General features: G+C 36.3%; 1 pseudogene; it reads left to right on the forward strand.

Annotated features, from left to right (window-relative positions):
• Positions 1 to 19,564, forward strand: part of LOC120595042 (E3 ubiquitin-protein ligase TRAF7-like) — a 112,411-nt pseudogene that overhangs the window by 70,831 nt on the left and 22,016 nt on the right.

Here is a 19,564-nt window from a genome sequence, read left to right on the forward strand (position 1 = left end):
AAGGAAGGAAGGAAGGAAGGAAGGCAGGCAGGCTGGCTGGCTATGAGTAATTAGATATAAAGAACTGACCATTTTTCACAACTTCCACAAAAGGTATGTAAGGAAGTGGTAACTTGGTTTAGAATGGCATGTGTCAGAAATTGCATGGAACATAGGAATAATTCAGATCAAGAAAAAATAATCAGAAGCAGACTTGAATAAACTGGCTAAAAGCTGGGGACTTTTTGGTTGTTAATAGTTCCTTAGGAAAGGGAGCTTGGAATCATACTGTGGTAGAAAAGCTGTCTTAAATTAACTGCATAAACAGAGTTCTCATCTACAGTGAGGATTCAGGCATTCTCCACTAGGTTTTTCTATTGTCCCCAAAAAGTTCTCAGTTAAAAACACTCCTCTAAATACAGCCACATATAGAGAGATAAGATGGAGAGATCCCTCCTGACTTTTGCAGTCAGAACCCAGATAAGCCATCACAGTAGACAAACCAGGCACTGAGCCCCAATTATAGAAACTCTGCCTAGCCACACAAATGTCTATGTGGGTAAGCCACATGAGTTACAAATGCACCTAAACATAAGAAAATTTATTCATCTACCTTTAACAGCTCAGAAAATTCAAGCCATCAACCACAGGAAGTCAGGAAATTAAGTAACATGCCTGTCCGTTTTATCACCATAATTTCAGATGTCACACTGAATCATCCATACATCCAAAAGCAAAGTTGTGAAGTTCTTACAGAACTTTATGCAGTTCCCAAAACATTTATTATCGGTCTACCTTTATGTTCATTTTTATCAAAATTTAAATGAATGATTATCATGTCACAGAAGTGATTTGAATTCTAACATATAAGATCAGTAAGACACCGTAGATTTTCATACAAATTAGAAAAACTGCTTCTTCTACCCTATTTCTAGACAAGAATTTTTAGCTGTGTTCTATACTTTCAGCCTATTTAAAAATCAAACTATTTTCTCATTTTCCTTTTTTGTAACAGCTTTGTGTGTCTATAAGAAACCAAAATGACTGTGAAATTCTAAACCCCCAAACTAGACTTTACAAAGGTTTCATCTGCAGCCCTTGACCTCAAACACACACTTCCTAATCAGGGATGGGTCAGACTTCTATATGATTAGGAAATTTCAACAAGAAAAATCAGGAAAACCAGCAATTTAGCTTCAAACAAAATAAAATTAATTAAGCTGCTTTTTTCGACACTTCATTTTTGTGGTATCCTATAGATGGAATTTTGTCTGATATTGATCATGCTCTTTGTATCTCACCGATAAAAATGCTTATTTCTTTTTTATTTTATATCACATCTTCCACAGTAAAGTTTACCTTTCTAGAACCACCTAGATCAAAACAATTTTTATCTTTTTTTAATTATCATATTTCTTTACCAGAACTTCTTCCTAGGGTATATCTAAACCTGTAAAACTAATAATTAACTGAAAGTTAATTTTAACTATGCAATTAAAAACCTAGATCTGTCTAAGACACCTGTGGTCATTTTAAAAGATTAAAAGATTATTTTTATTATTGTATAGACTAAATAGCACCCAACTTCACTTATTAGAAACTCAGAAAAGAATGGATGCATTAATTCAAATTAGCACTTTAGACTTCATAAATTAAAATATAACTTCATTTTCCCATAAACTCCTAAACACTCTGTAGAGAAATTTGCCGTTTTTTTCTCTAAACTCCATTGGATCATTTCACATAGATTTAGGCTTACCCAACTGCATACAGTTCTGTCTTCCTTATTTAGGAACCATGCTCATGTTTATAGTAAACTTTTGATTATCTATTCCAATGAAGCAATGCAGAGGTGTGAATAACCAGAATACAACTTCTGATTTTTCATTAATTGACTTTTCTGAATCACTTGGACTAATATTAAAATGTGCTTCCATTAATTTAAAAAAAGAATGTTAGAGTAAGTTTCAGAGAGGTATGCTAGATTTTAGGAGAGAGGTTAATCCAGGATGTAACTTTGCTTCCTATAACAACGGTCCCCAATATTTTTGGCACCAGGGACTGGTGCTCCTGTGAGAATCTAATTAGCCTGATGATCTGAGGTGAGCTGAGGTGGTGATGCTAGCGCTGGGGAGCAGTTGCAAATACAGATGAAGCTTCACTTGCTGGCCCACTACCCTCTTAGTGTGCAGCCTGGTTTTTAATAGGCCTCAGACTGATACTGGTCCACAGCCTGGGGGTTGGGGACCCCTGGTCTATAATACTCAAAGTGAGAGAAAAACTCATAACTCCATATTGAATGTATAAGTATCTACTATTGCTTTGTTTATTCACCTTCAAAAACTCACGATTAATAGAGTCTGAAAGTTTGTATTTTTGCTACAAATTAGCTGTCTGTAAAGTATTAAAACATTGTTGAACATATTTGCACTGGGGCTATATAGCATAAACAAATTAGTGGTTCCTATCAGATGGTTCAGACTTCAAAAGGCTTTGTTGCTTTACTTTTTGTTTCCCTGTGGCATTTCGAAGACAAATGGTCTACATGATTATTCATGGTTTGAAGAATACTTTTGTTCAATGAAGTTTGTAGATGAAGCAATGAAGCCAGTTCTTAACTAGACTTTCATGTGCCATCCATTTCTCTTCATCAAAAGTTTATTTTCTACTGTTATATGCAAATTTATAACCTCTATTAAGCAGCTTCTATTTCAAAAACCTTGGGCGAGAAATTTCAAAGCATGCATAGTGAATATCTGCGTTTGACTGCAAAAAGGTAGCAAATTCTATTCTTTTACCTTGAAGTTGTAAAAATTTCAATGGACTTTGAAAAAGAAATATAATCAAAGTTTATTATACTGCTGGAAACAAAAAACAATCAATATCTGTATTTACAACTGAACAAATAAAGTCTAGACATTTTTAAGTGAGTATGAGCAATTTAGTAAGCTATTTAGAAACAGTAATGAAATGCAGAGTAGGCAGGCACTCTACTTCCTAATTCCCTTATATAGAAAACCACTGTCAATAACAGTTTTTATTAAAAATGGAATTCCATCATTAAAAATTTTTATTTTGAAATGCCACTTATGCTAAATGTAGCAAAAATTATGATTTTGCTTTAAAATCTTTATGTCCTTCCACTGAGTATATAGACTATAGATGTCACTGACAAATAATTATCATTCAGAATATAACACAAGTTAATTGACTATAATTTTTTAGGGATTAAGTTAGGTAGTATGCTCTTCATTATTTGAGGACTAAGAGGTCTGGGCAGATTTTCTATGATAAAAGAAAATGTGGCTTCAACACTTTTTCTTTCTTAATTAATTAATTAACTGATTGATTAATCCAAGTTTTGAAAAGTTCTTTGTGTTATAGTTTTTGTTTTGTGCTATTAGAGCTAAGATTAAATATTTGATGCCTATAAGTACTAATAAATATCACCCTGAGTAAAGGTTTGTATCTAATAAACACAGATTAAGTACCTAAACAAAATTGGTTACTTAGAAAATGCAATTGCTCTTTGTAGAATTTCTACAAATTCTAGGAACATTGTTATAATTATCTCACATTTGGGAAAAGAAAAATTAGAGTCTTACCAAATATTCTGACTTTGAATAGTTTGCTTTTGGATTCTAATTTACTAAACTTTCTCTCCCTTCATACAATAAAGCAATTGAACCAATGATATTTAGAATTCACTTCTCTGAACTAGTACAGAAAATAATAGGCTGGTGATAAATAATCAGCTACTTCTAATAGATCAATCTTAAGGAAAATAAAACAATGAGGAGGAGATCTGCTTCTATTTAATAGGCAAGAAACACGATAGAGCCTGGGAATAAGATTGGCCTTATTTGATTGGCATATCCTTCCTGTTCAGACAATGACGTGAGACCTGACTCAGTCTTGGAAACCATCTATGGACAAGGCTTCTGAACAGAGACCCCTGCTCATGGACCACATCCATCTCAAGAAAGCAGCCATAAACTGTGATCATCTTGTCCTGAGACAGAAGAGAAAGAGAAAGGAAGATATTGCTTGATACCACTTATTTCTTTATCTTCTCCACCCCATAATTTGTTTCTTAGCCCACCTTTTAAAAACATATATATAGGGATCAGAGAGCTCATTTTGACAGCTACCTGTTGGTGATTTTGGAAAAAGATAAAATAAACCACTTCTTCCTTCTTTAGTTACTCTGGTTCATTTAGAGGCCTTCTAAAACAATTGTCAAGGGTAATGAACTTTTAAGATGAGAATAAATCAAGTCAAACCCAGCATTACTACCAGGAAAAAAACTCTAAGCAAGTGTTCCACTTACAGATTTGTGCTGTACTGTTGTGAGACTTAAATAACAATCCACACAGAGGACTTAGAGAAATAAGCCCATAATAAATGTGAGCTGTTAGCATTAGTAATACTGGTTAACATTTCTATCATATATTATAGGATATTCTCAATCTTATTATGTCATCCAATCTTCACAGTAAACTTCAGAGACAACTAATACTTTCCATTTATGGATTTAAAAAAATCTTTCCAGGTTAAGTAACATAAATTCCACAGCACTTTCCACACACTTTAAATTATTTCATCTTTCATCTTTAGGATAAAGGTCAGTTCCTTTACCATGGCATAAAAGGGAATCTGACCCCTTAAGTTCCGTCAGAGTAACTTCTGTCATGGTCCCACACACACTCTACACCATGTCACATCCCTTTCCTCCAATACAAGTTTTTATAGAATACATATTGAGTAATCATTATTTCCAAGCTTCTTTGATTCTGTAGAACTTGATTGGGCAGGCAAAGGTTCTGAGATGATCTTGGATCTAAATTTTTAAACCCCATCCTTTGCATAGGTGGTTTCTTCTTCATTAAACATCTCCCCTCTAGTCTACTTCCTGTCCATCTGGAAGAGTCCTACTCATTTATCATGATTCAGTTCAAGCATCCTTTTTCCTAAAAGAAACCATCTTTAATTGTTCCTTATTAACCTTCTCCAGAGACAGTTTGCCTTTCAGTATTCACTCTTTCACAAATTTGATCACATGACCTTAAACTTGATCTGCTCTTACCCTTCCATTTAGATACTGAAAGAGCACTAATAACTATTTCTCATTCATCTCTGAAAGAATGTACACAAGTAATAAGCAATAGACAGAATCGTAAACCCAATATTTCTAAATCCAAGTTCTATACTTAAAAGATACTTGTGGAGTACCCCCACTATTATCTAACTTTGCTACTAAACACTGGAGATAGAGAACTGAAGAAGCCATTACTCACACCCTGAAAGACAAATATATACATGCTGTCATATCTCAAGAAAGGCAATTATTATAAAGCTATTAGACACCTTATTTGAAATAGTCTTCCTGGCTTATGCAATAGCTAGTTCAGAGTTCCCTGCAGTGAGGAGCCAGCCTTTGTCTTTCTGTCTATACACCTGGTGGTAAAATCCTGAACTTTAATTCACCTTAGTAAAATCATTACACAAGCAAAGATACACAAAGAAAAACTGCAGTTTTACAGAATACATAATTAGTAATCATTATTTCAAAGCTCCTTTGACTGTATAGAACCTGATTGGGCAGGCAAAGGTTCTGAGATGATCCTGGATCTAAATTTTTTAAAGTAAAAAATAAATAAACAAACAAATAAATAAATAAATTTTTAAAGTGTTGTTCAGATAATTATTATATAATAAAACATTATATGAAGTCACAGAAATTGATTGTGTTTTCTAACAATGCTCTTTATGTCATCAGTCTAATCTAGCAACTCTTTGGATTTTTTTTTGCATAATTAAAAATAAGTATATTTTATTTGGAGTCATTAATGAATTAAATATAAATATTACAACTAAAAGCTACTGAAAGAAAGCAAAACAGAACACACAAATTCTTCTCTTGTTGAGGGTCAGAAAAATTGCAATCAATTCTGCAGAGGCTCCACTCTGAGACTTGAAGCATGATTGAGTTAGATTGGATCTTTTATGTCTGTGAGTGAAATATCTGTGTATTCATCGGGGAGATGCCAGCAGGCCCATCAGCTGAAAATGCCTCTGCACAGGCCAGGCATGACAGTGCCTTCCCCCAGGTCTGAAATGTTCACCACTATAGTTTACCTATCAAATGGAGGAACAGGCTCTTGGGAAGTAGGTTGTCAAATGTACTCGGGTTAATTGAAGAGAACTCTCTAATGCTCTCCTTCTCTAAAAGGGTATAAAAAGTTTGGAGAAATGCAAGGGAAAAAAGGGGGTCAGTAAGAAAGACAGTGAAAAGAGAAGAAAAAGCAATCTCAATATTATTTAAGACCTGCCCTGCCACACACACACAAAAAGCCACCCTTTTCAATCTTCTATTTTAAGTGCCTCTAGAAATAGAAAATAAATATTCCATTTGAGCTTATTATGATATGAATCTTTTTCTAGCTATAATAAAAGTTTTCTTCTACTCAGTCTTTACTACATCATAAGAATATTGCATTTTTCTATATGCTGCCTGGAAACTGTTACAAACTCATTTTAAGAACTTATTTTAATCCAGGAATCATGTCTAATTTTAATTAACATGTATTAAGTGCCTGCTTTGTACAAGGCACTGTGTGCTAGGATCTGTGGAAAATATAAAGATCAACTAATACAAGGGAGAGGTTGAAGAGGAGGATGAAGAAAGTACATTCAACGTGGAAATGTGATTTACATTAAGATAATATTAAGTTCAGTGACTTAACCCAACAGAAATTTACTTCTCACTTATATCAATCTAATGCATGTTTTATTGGTCTGCCAAAATCTTTTCCTCCATGTGATGATTTAGGGACTTAATCACCTTCTATCTTATGGCTCCACCATCCTCTAGGGTCCAGACAGAAGAGAAAAAGTAGAGAAAGCAAACAATCATCTCAATTGCATTAGGTCAAAAGCAACATACGTCTATTACTGGTAAGAGCTAGTCATACAGTTGATTCTACCTTAGATTCAAGAGGGACTGAGAAATGTAGTCCAGGCCTGGGCAGCTGCTTCCTGCTGACGCCAAAAGTAAGGACCTTGATTAGACAGCTAACTATCTCTGCCTCAGAAGGGATGTAGTAGCATCAAGAGTTTAAAATTTAACATTGATGTTAATTTTTTTTTAATTTTAGGTGAAAAAAATAGTTAGAAATATGGGTCCTGATTTGAAGGCAGGATAGTACTTTAGACACAGAGCCATATCTTCAATGGGCTCTTGGACCATTTTTCTTAAGTTATCTAATTATTTTAAAGAAACGAATATTTTATACAGGATCCAGAACAAAAGTTGCTAGAAAATATACACCTGTCTCATGTATATGAGTATCCCTAAACAGACTAGATTAGAATGACCTATAACAAGATATTAGCATAATCATATCCAGGCACTAGAGTTATAATATTTTATTCTTTCCTTTTTATGCTTGTGTATTTTTAAATTTATCTACAATAACACTTAATGCATTCTTAATGATAAATAAATTATAAATCTTTCTAAAGGTAAACACTGTCAATGTTCTGATATTCTGGGATTTGAAGAAGTGGTTTTAAATTTTTTCTTTTCTCAAAACTATACAAGTTTATTCACTTGTTTGTCTATTAGATCACAGAAGTAAATTGCTTTTTATATTAATCTATTTTTATCATTTGTTAAAATTGATTGCTAATTCTCTCTTGGATCTATCATACAGCTCTCTCCCACAGAACACTACCCCCACAAACTGTACATAATAATAATAATGACAATATTGGGCACATATAATGTACCAGACACTGAACAAATCACTTTACATGTGATATTTCATTTAATACTCCTTAACTGATGACATAAGAGATACTATTATCCCACTTTTACCCAGAGAAGCTTGGTCTTGGAGAAGTATACTATGCATCTAACTTCTTGCAGTTGGTCAATAGCTTAAGTGAATATGTACCCAGGCAGAGACCATGCATTCAAACAACATAGTACTTGCCGTCCAGAAAAATTATATGTTATGTAATTACAACTTACACATGCAAAGTAGTTTATAATATTCAGGAAAACTTTACAAATATTATTGCACTAGATCCTTATAATGGCATGAGAACTACTGCCATCATTTTCCAATGGAGGTAACTAAGAGTCAAATACTCAAAGTTCCAAAGCTAGCAGAAGGTTGCAACTGTATGTATTCATCGAGAGAAACAGCAACCACATTCATCGTCTCAATTGAAGGTGACTTAATACTAAGAACTGGTTGCCAAAGTATTAGAAGGGCTGGAGTGGGAAAAGGGAGCTAATTAGTAACGGCAGAGAACTACTACCATCACTAGAGCTGGAGGAACAAAAATGAAAGTAGTATTATTCAGAGCCAGTGGAATACAGGAATCCATGTGCCTCCTGAGAAGAAACCAGAAGCCAGCAGTTCTGCTGAAGCTTCTGGACTGGTTGCTTTTCACTGGTTGCTTTTCACTGTAATCACTAGATTACAAGTCACTTACCATTGCTCTTTCAGCTGCTAAAGCCATAAGCAGAAAAAAAATACGACTTTTCTCTTCCTCCACTTTAAAATTTTATGCAAGTTATTCTAAACCTCTGGCCATGCGTGATTTGCCAAATATAAAAGGGTAAATATGAAGCTGAGAGCCAAGAGATAGGTAACTGACCCAGTCTCAGAAACAGAACTAAGCTCAGAGCTTGACTTAGAATCAATTCTTTTCATTCAATGTATATTTATGCAACTACTCTGAGCCAGACACTATGACAGCTGCTAGAGATTACCATTATAAACTAGGTATGATGAACTAGGATTGAAGTGTCATGGAAATAATATTGGAACTCATTCCATTACATTCTATCCTCTGGGGAATGCTGAGGCATCACTTGTGGTTGAAAGAGTTTGTTTGATTTTGTTCTTTCAACTTAATTAAGCTGAGAACTATGTTTCTCAGTATTTCCTACTCTATATTTGAGTTAGAATTGGCCAAAAGAGGAAAGTGCACAAGATGGGAAAGTAGAAGTGAAGGAGAGCTACCACCTTCAGAAGTCTTTGTGTTAGATATCGTTATAGACAGACAAAGAAGTGCCTGGTGAGTCTCATATCTCCTCTACTCTACACCTACCGTGTCTTCCCAATTGTTGCTTCTACTGGCCACCTAACATTTGGCTGCATAGAAGCAATAATTACATAGAAGCAGCTGCTTCCCACTTCCTGAGTTGCCCCTTCACTGTCTCACTTCAGCAATTGAATGTGTTTGCTTTGCAGATTTTCCTGCAAGCTACATTTTGTCTACTCATGCTGGTCCATCTTGTGGACTGGTTAATGACTCCTCTTCTAGTCCTTCCTTGAAGACCTTCATTTCCAGTCCCCAAACAACTGTACATGGTCTAGTTCTTGATAAAGAAAATTTTCATCTCATAAACTCAAAGTGGTCCTGCTGGCAAAGCTAGCATGGAGTCCCTTTGGTATTTCCAAAATTAAGTTGTCTTCAGAACCTTGGTAAGAGTTTCTACACATTATAATGAGATATGGTTCATGATGATTTCTTATACACGTTTAAGACATAATCACCTCTTAGCCATTTCCTCTCCCAATCATCAGTCCTCTGATCTGGCTACAAAATTTAAAGTCTAGTTATCCCCCTGACATTAAATTAATAAGTAATTTTGCAAAATGCTTCTGGTAAATCTACTTGGAGCTCCAAGTAGATGATCAAAATATAACCAAAAGATCATTTGAAATTTCTCTACCTCTTGCTATAAAACAAGATTCTTTCCCTCACTGCTTATATTAGTTGAATATTTCTCCCTTCCCTGGCATAGTGCTTTATTCTCTGTACTAAAATGCTAACTTCACTAGTCCTCTCAACTTCCTTGCAGGCAATAAATTGTCCTGTTGACTATGTGTATTGGAGACAGAGAGTATTAACTACCTTTTCATGTGGTGTCATAGTAATTACCAGAAAGGATAACACAGATTCAGCAAAAGCCAACTCATCAATAAAAAATCAGGGGCTGTATTCCCAATCTGTCAGAAAGAGAGAAAGAGAGAAAGAGAGAGAAGGGCTTTGGAAAGATAATCGTTGTTCTTTCTATGAATCACTAAACCGTTAAGTATAATTTTTCTCTATGGTTTCAGTAACTGTGGTAAAAAAATGTCATCATCCACCAAAATGATGGTTACCAGAAGGGAAAGGGCAGGGGGATGCGTGCAAGGAGTTAGAAGAATATAGTCACTAACTCTGTGATAAGTTTGCACAGTAACAGATAATTACTAGAATTTGTGGAGCGATCACATTGTTAGGTATAAAAATGTCGAATCACCATATTATATACCTGAAACTAATGTAACCAACACATAATTGTATATCAACCATACTTTAAATATTTAAAAATGTTTATTTTTTTTTAAATGTCATCATCTAACCTATGTGAAATGCCGATCAATGGAGATAAAGCTAATAGAAAGACTTTTGACCACAGCAGAGGAAAAGTTCTAAAATTCCACATCAGCTTATACTCACACAACACATTTAGTGAATTGTAGTGAATATGTCACATAAAATACAAACCTAAGACAGACTAAGAGTTCTGGGGGACTTGGATAGCCAGAACCCAGGACTCAAGTCAGAGTCCCAGAGAATGAGATGCATAGAAAAACTGAAGATGTGATTCTCTCACAGAAATCTGTACAAATCTCTTGGGCAAGCAAGGCAACATTTGGGTTTATCATGATAGAATGAGGTGAGGAAGAGAGGAAGAGAGAGAAAGAGATTCCACTTATGTGGATAGAGCACTTTTGTTCAAGGCAGCCTTGGTACACGATAATTTAGAAATGGGGTGAGCCAAGAACAAGAAGTAATTGCAGCAGAGAAATGCCCTCAGGAGGCTCTGAAGAACAATACGAAGAGAGGCAGACAGAACACACAAAGACTGAGCATATGCCCAGGAACAATTACCGGACATGCTCTGCAGACTCTGAGATCTAACTGGAGAGATTTTTTTAGAGGAGAGGGGAAAGCCAGAGGTGTAACTCTAGCAGGAAGAGATGAGGTACATATTTACATTTAAATTCTTCCAAAATATTTTGAAGCAGTTCAAAACAAAAGACCTGAGGAGTCTATAAATGTTTAAGACACAAAGAATGTCTTCTTATTCAATTCTCTAACTCCAATGCACCCCCACAGGCATAGCACTGTTCCAGGAACACAGTAAAACTTCAAAAAGCATTTGTTGAATTAAGAGTAATAAATAATATAAAAACAAAAAAAAGTTACCAAATTTAACATTTGAATTAATCAATAAATAACAGCAAAATATAGAAACAAAAAAAAAGTTAGAGAAATGCGTAAGTCAGAGAAAGGCAAACACCATATGGTTTCACTTATATGTGGATTCTCAAAACAAACAAACAAAAACAGATTCATAGAAACAGAAACCAAAAGGATGGTTACCAGAAGGGGGAGGTGGGGGATAAGTGAAAAGGTGAAGGGGAATGTAGTCAATAATATTGTGATAAGTTTGCATGGTGATAGGTGATTATTAGAATTGGTAGCGTGATCACATTTAAAGTATAAAAATATCAAATCACTACATTGTACACCCGAAACTACTATAATATTATATAACAATTATATTTAAATTTTAAAGAAAGAGGGAAAAATATGAAATAAAAAGCTTGACTAATGAAATCTGTAAGAATTGGCTAAAAACGGAACTTCCTAGAAGCCAAAGTAAAGATTTCAGTTCCCGGGAAGGCTTCACTACAAGAATATTTATATAAAAGACTACAAGCAATGCAATAGACATATTCGCAAAAGCCATTTAACAAAATCTATTGCAAAGAAGTTTCACCTATGGTTATCTCTTATACTAGACCTTTCTGAAAGCTGAGGATGAAAAGTAAAATTTTTGATTTTTAAAAGAAATTCTAATGAAGGGCAGGGCTTGGTGACACCGTCGAGGAACGCAGCATTCCTATGATTTGTCTTAACACATGGATAAACTTCAAAGAAGTTTTTACAGTATGACTGTTTAACTTATCTCTTACTGTTGCTCTCAAAGATCAATTTTCCCACCAGATTTTTGAGAAGAGTTGATATTAGATAAGAACTATAGAAAGGAAGGATCCTGAAAGGCAGGTATTCTGCATTATATACACCTGCAGACAGCTGAAGTGTATATAACACAGAAGCTGCTTCACTAGAGCCACTGCTGGGTCTGATATACAGTCTTGACTAGTTGCAGAAGTCCACGGGAGAGCCCCTAGTGCTATTCAAGCTTTTTCTCAGAGATAAGCTCCAATGCTGGTCACAAATATCCCAATGTACATAACTGAATATCACTCCATAACAGATGGATGAAATGGAAGTGGCCTAGAAGATACTGAAAACTGAACTTATCACTTCTACAATCATGGAACTGTGACTTACCAGACAAAACAATTTTAAACACTATTGAACTCCATGTCTAACAAGATATTAATCAAAAATGGACCCCAGTTAACCAAATAAAATCATTTGTTGTATAATATTATAAAATATAATCCATCTCTATGTCAGGTATCTTTCCAAAATGTTGATTTTGGCTTTGAAATAATTAATATTTAGATGTCCTTCCTGACAAGGTTAAGCTAACTCTTGAGACTGCTACTATAATACGAAAGGCAGCCCATGTCATCAGCATTCTAATTCTGCATGCTGCAGATCCAAAGGGAGTAAGACTAAGGGGGAACATATTGGGATTAAAGAAGAAGCAATCGCTTTCAACCAGTGATTTAGAGTGTCAATATAACAAATAATTATAATTAATAATACTGATCCTCTTTAGACATTGGCTTCATTGTATGATGGAAAATATTGTGGAGGAGAAATGTAAGACCTTACCTACAGGAGGTAATTTATTCTTTAAAATTTAAATCACTTGCAGGCAGAGCATGTTAACTCCTCTCAGAAGCGGGGAAGGAGGGATTTCAGGTAAGAGAGAGCGTGTTTACTTTCTTGCCCTACCAAATTTCGAGATAAAATTCTTTTTTCTTTGTTTCTGAAAACATTCAGAGCTGACAGGATCCGGGAATATGCAGCTATTTGTCTTTTGTAACTTAAAGTTGAATGTGTCTGTAGTTTCTGATTTACTAACTCTGACAGAGTTTGACAAGCCTGGTGAACACACTGCACCCGACCAATTTCTTGGGTGGGAGAATTTATAGACTTTTTCAGTTAACATGCCCAAGAAAAAGGGGCTACTGGGAGAAGTCAGCCAGCTTCTGCAGGCTAAAAGTACACTATATTTGATGAGAATGAAACTGGACGTGCATAGGGCTAAACACTAAGCTCTGAGAATATAAAATGAAAACTTGTAAAGGGATCACATTCAGGTAAAAAAGAAAATGAGGACTGTGGCAGATGTGAGGGAAGTCAACTAAATGAGATTATCAATTGTGAGGGGAACAAGGCCTCTACATATTAGAACTCAGATGAACAACACAAATAAATTCAAGCAGAAGAAAAGTTGGGAATTTAAGATTGTGAAATTATTAGTAGAAATGATTTCCTGCTAGAACATGGAGTCCCAAAATTAAACACTTTGCACTATGGTATGTATTTCAAGCCTAAGCAAAAATGCTGTTCAGTTTTTCTCCACATAAACAAGGGAGATTTGCAGCAGGTTTTCTTTTATGAGGTATAATAAACTGGATTTGTTTGTTTTTTTTTTAATAAAAGCTGTACTTTTCTGGAGTGAGGAAGTCAATTAGGTTCCTTGACCTTGAGACATTGTGGATACGAGAACTGGCGTGCAAAGCCCCCTACGCTGAAACTCCTGATAGAGATAATTCCATTTCTAACCAGCTAGTTTCCCTTTATTAATTCATGCATGTTTCTAGGACATATCAATTCAGGAGAAAGGGAGGGTGAGGGAAAGTAATAAGCAGAGAGGAGAAGAGCCATCTGAAATCTCAATCTCCTCCCACTCCAGAGCTAACCTTCGAGTACTCAGTTCCTCTCAAATTCTCCACTAACATTTCCGAGCAATAGCAATGGTATCAAACAGGTATTTCATGACAGAATGTGGGGCATCCTCTCAGGTACCTATGGCATCCTCCATTTCCCCTTCTCTTGATTCATGCTGCCTGCCCCAGAAACCTTGTTATTACAGGCAACTCTGCTGTTCGTCTCACTAAAGGCAGTGCCACAACTGTTGATGCCCTCGACACCCAAGCAAATGCTGCCCATACCAGGTGCTGACAGTATGAGCCTGCTAACCATGCTGTGTTCCAGGAGTGCTGTCTGTCATCCCTGCAGAGACTACAATGCTATCTGCTGTCACTGTGAAAGCTACTGGCATCAATGCAGTTGATGTCTGATTTATAGTTCCTTTAGTTTTCACTCGAGTTTAATTGGAACTGTCTCACTCACAGCTCAGCCCAAGGAGGTTGCATCAGAGTATAATCTGAATGATAACATCCGTCATCATCAGAATCCTCTCTCTTTTAAGACACTAGTCCTTTTAGCAAAGTTTATGTCTTGATGTTCTCTTTCCTTAGATTGAGTTCCCTCCAAAAGGGGTTTCTTCTTTCCTATAGGGAATAAGGTAGACCTCCAGTCCTGTATACATGTCCCATCATGTCTGTATTGAAGGCACTGCTGGGTTACCATAATTTATTCACTTATTCATTCAACAAATACTATTGAGCACCTAAGCAGAGACCCTACTGAATGCAACGGTAGAAAATGGATACAATGGTAAAAAGGACCGATATAATTCATGCCTTCAGGAAGCTTTCATTGTACAAGAAGATAAAATAATAACAAAACAAACTGGGATGAGTGTTACATAATTGTGAGAGCTGACTATTTAAAAAATACGAGGAAAATTTTGAATCTATGCTTTGAAGAGAGGAAAATCACTTTGCTCATGTTTATCCTGTAAGTAGGTCAACATAATAAAAGGTTCCAATAATTGTGACCTTCTCAAAAAAAGTTTTGGAGGAACATTTAAAACTATCTGCATGTTCTCCAGTACCAGTCCTAGGAAATTGAATTATAGATCCCTTCCTAGGTAAAGTTCCGCAATTATTTCCTTCTCTGTCTCTGAAACAGGGCACTCGGTGTAATTGGCTACAGTCAGCAACCATGGGTTTCAGGGCACAAATTGCCCACAGAGGTTCCAAATTATCTTGGAAATAAGATAACAGCATTGTTTCAGTTCATTCAGAACCAGCTTTGAGGTTAGTCGGCAGCTCCCTGCTGAGTTAATTTGGCCAGTGGCTCTCCTAAATTTCCTGTGTAGGAACCCCAAAACAAGAGTATCTACATCTGCCCATGAAGTCACCACAATTTCCACTTTTACTGCATCCACCACTGCCATCTACGTGGTCATCCCCACTCTCATATTGGGGATCTGGGGCAGGTGACCTCTGAGAAATGAAGGACTGAGCACAGAGGCTCAGGAGAACTTCCCACCACAGGGCCAGTAGACGGAGAGGCAAAAGATGTCCTCACTCCCTGCCCAATGAGGTGCTGGGAATCTTAAAAATAAGATTTAGAGAAAAGAGAAGACCTAGCATTTCTCAGCCTCTAACAATTCCAGCTGCCTTTGAGGATGAAACAGAGTCAACAACAGTCTCCAGCCTGGTTAGGACAGAGGTCATCTACACGGCCACCCAGGCCTGGGTGTGCACAAAACCATTTGCAGCACATCAAGCACAGCTGGTGGAAGACTCGAACCAAGACATAAAGGTAGCAGTGATGACCACATAGACGGCAATGGTGGTAGTTATGAGTTAAATTGCGGTAGAAGCAGAAATTAGTTGTATTAGTGACCAATGGGGAAACACCAGCACGGGGAGCAGCAGCACCCAGGCCCGAGCAGCAGAGGAGCAGCCAAGCAAAGGAGACACATCACCTCCCGAGAGTGTGGGTGTGCCCTTTCACTACCTTCTTGGGAGAAGAAAGTACTAACAGAGAACTGAACTTCCAGTAATCCATGAGGTTGGGCTGGTTTTGTAACTCTAGTGAAACTTGGTGCTGGAGGAACTCTTTTACACTGTATATATTAAAATGGGAATAACAAGGAGTTCTAGGATAGGTTAATAGGAATAAAAACACCCTCCACATATATATTTTTTGAGGCAAGTGAGTTCATCCTGTCTGTGCCCCTTATACTTACACTTCTCATTCTCCACCCATAAATAAAACTAATGGCAGCATGATTTTGTTGTTACAAAACTTTCTACCTTGTCCTTCCAAAATCATTCAAGCCTTAGTGACAGCTCATCAAAGTCCCTGATCTCCAGTCCTCTCTTCTCAGCAGTCACCCCAGATGCCTCTCCAGCTGTGCTTTGGGTGTTCCTCTCGTCCCCCTGACCATAATATCCAAATACTGCCACTGCTCTGCCTACTGGACAGCATCTGGAGTATGTATCACAGTGTCCCTCTAGTCTCCCCAGACCTTATCCCTTAGTTGAGATGGCTTCTTTCAGTCCAAAGACTTTACTAGCTACTCGATATCTCCAGCTAATTTCCTCTAGAAGCCCCTAGCACACCGGTGTGGAGTCCAGAAACACACTCAAGGTTATTGCCCATCCAGAAATATTTATTTTGCCTTATGGTATAAAATGTTGAACTTGCTATTAGAATTCCAAAGATAAAGTTAACCTCTGTCCTCTGACACTTTATTATCTCTCATAATCACATAAATTAGTATATGATAAGGTGGTTCACTAGCTCAAAATCATGCAGTTAGGAACTTAGTAAAATAAACATTTAATATATGCATTGATTTCGAGCTTTTGGGAAAGATGAATTCTACTGATAAGGAATGAACTAATCAAATGTACTCAGGCCTGAGAGAGGGCTGACTTCCTGGGTATGCAACTGGTGCAGCTCACAAGGCCTTGAACTTGCTTGGTTTAATGCTCTACTAGCACGGTCTTGAAATTCTTAATTTTCGATTAATTAAAAAATTAATTCTTAATTTTTTAACAAGGGGCCCTGCATTTTCATTTTGCACTGGGCCCTACAAATTAAGTAGCTTGTCCTGCCTCAGTGGGTCACAGTCACATAGTCCACATATTCGGTGGAGTCTCCATTCAGCGGAATTGACAGGCATCTTCCAAATAGAACTCGAATAAAAGCACAGAGAAGATACAAATCAAGTAACATCAACAACTGAATTATCATAAGATATTCAAAATAAGGAGAAAAATCAGCTGTCTAATTTATGTTACAAACAGAGAAAAAGTCTTCTCTACTACAAATCCTTTCATCTGTCCTTACTTGAGGTTTTAAATCTCTCATATAAGGAAACTCAGAATTCTCACAAGGTCTACAGTAATCAGGGGAATGTCAAAGAAGAGTCAGGGCCTGGCATCCTCTTTACTGACGTGGGTGAATACAGAGTTTATATGGAGAATAAAGCAAGAGGCAGAGGTGGCATAGCATATGCTAAGTAAGGTAAAGTGTAGTGCAGGGTGTATATGGGACAAGCAGCAAGTATGTGGCTGGATAGAGACTGAACAAAAGAGGCAGATTCAGGGGAACTTGAAAGCAGGAGTCTGATGGGTGGGTAATAGAGAATCTAGAAAGATTTTTGAGTAAGAGAATAAAGTAACAAGCGTAGTTTTCTCTGAAGCCTTGTTTGACAAATTTTTGCCTTTTGGTCTAGGGTGAGAAAATATGAAAACAGCTAACTGGGAGAATGATACATTCATCCACAACAATGGCAGTAAGTATTGAAATTAAAGAAAATAAGATGTGCTTTAAAAAAAATAGTCTCTGGAATTTTTGTGATCAATGGAGAATCCATTTAAAACAGAAGGAGAAAAGAGGAGCTAATACAAAGCCCTGGACAAGGTTAGCATTAAGTGCCTGTGGAAGTTATTGAAAAAAGCAAAGGAAGAAGGGTGAGAGAAACAGAAAAACCAAAAGGGGAAAAAACTTTAAAATATTTTATGCTAGCAGATGTTTCTGTGATATTCAATAAGGAGAAAAATAACTTAGTAAAGGCCCCTGGATTTGGCAGGAAGCAATTTAATACTGTCTAAGATTTCAGTATCACTTTCAAAGGTGCAACAGTGATTTACTTCACTTTATAATTTTATATTTTATTCCATGGAATTCTGCTCACCATCATACCTCAGCACCCAGTACAATGTGATGAGAAATCAACCCTCCTCCACGATAACAGAACCTCAAATCATATCTTGTAAAAGTAAAGATCTTAACTAGAGTTCATATCTTACTCCCTTTGACAGATAGATGCTGAACCTCTTTATAGATCTTAAATATCTTACTGAACAAATACTGTAAACTTTTACCAATGTTGCCATCAAATGCTCTCAAAGAATCTTTTTGAAACATGGTAAAACTACAAAGTCCACCTTGTCCAACCCTGCTGAGCATCTTGATATATCATCTTCCTTATCTAACAGTCATGAAGACAACTTCTCCCCTGCTGACCATGAAACAAAGCTTGGAGGTGGTACTGGCTCTCTTCAGGAACCAAAGAAATCCTGTTACATTTTTTATGTTAAGGAACTAGATGTGATGGTCCCCAGCCACTGGCTAGTGAGCCTTCTCTTTCCTGCAATACAGGTATATAAACAAGGAAGTCTTGTTTATAAATTTCATGGCATTTATTTTCTACAACTAATGCTAGGGATATAAAAAGCACTTTTAAAAAATTGATGAGTGAATAATGGTGATTCACTCTCTACATTAAGACCTCTGAATAGGTATTCACCCACAAATACTAGTGAAATTGATTTTGCTTTGTTTAAAACATGAAGAGAAATGAATCTGTCTATAAGTCATTGGGCTACAAATATTCTGACTCCTAAAATCAGAATAATGAAAGGGCTGGGCAAAAGACAAAAGCTTTTGTATATGCTTTTTCTCTTTAAAATAAGAAACATAAAAACATTCCATAAAAAAAAAAAATTTATGTGTGAGCTGAAAATTATGGGAAAGGTGAGAAGAGTTAAGGATATGGGAATGATTGAAATTATTAGAAAGAAACAACGCGTATTTTTTTAAGAAGACTGAAGGCAAAGGCAACTCGATAGGAAATAACCAAGGAAAACCAGAATAAAAACTGCCACATTCTTCTTTTGTTTCATTTTCAACATGTCACAGCCAAAAATGTTAATAGCTGAAAAGATATATAAACAGTACATCAGAAGCCACTGCCAGCATTGGCTAGAACTAACACAGTAGTACATAGGTCACTGGAGTGCATGTAACAAACAAGTAAAGTATATCACAGGCAGAAAATCATATAAGTAAAAAATACAAAGGATACAAAGAAATCTCTCTAAGGTACTATAAGGGAGAAAAAACTCCTAAGTTGTGCCGCAGATATAGGGGTGAAAGTAATGAATTGTTGATAGCTGAGGATGCGATTTAAATTATGCTAGTGTCATGCTGGATAAACCCATAAAGGAGCTTAATCTCTGCAACAAAAGCCCAAGGTTAATAATGAAAAACTCCACCAATAGTTGAATAGCAATAATGTGAAAAAAGATGATTATGGACAGAGGCTGTACAGTGGCTGCTCTCTGCACCTGAAGAAGTTCAATAGAAC

Source organism: Pteropus medius, unplaced genomic scaffold, assembly GCF_902729225.1.
Source record: "Pteropus medius unplaced genomic scaffold, Ma_sr-lr_union100, whole genome shotgun sequence".
Taxonomy (NCBI): domain Eukaryota; kingdom Metazoa; phylum Chordata; class Mammalia; order Chiroptera; family Pteropodidae; genus Pteropus; species Pteropus medius.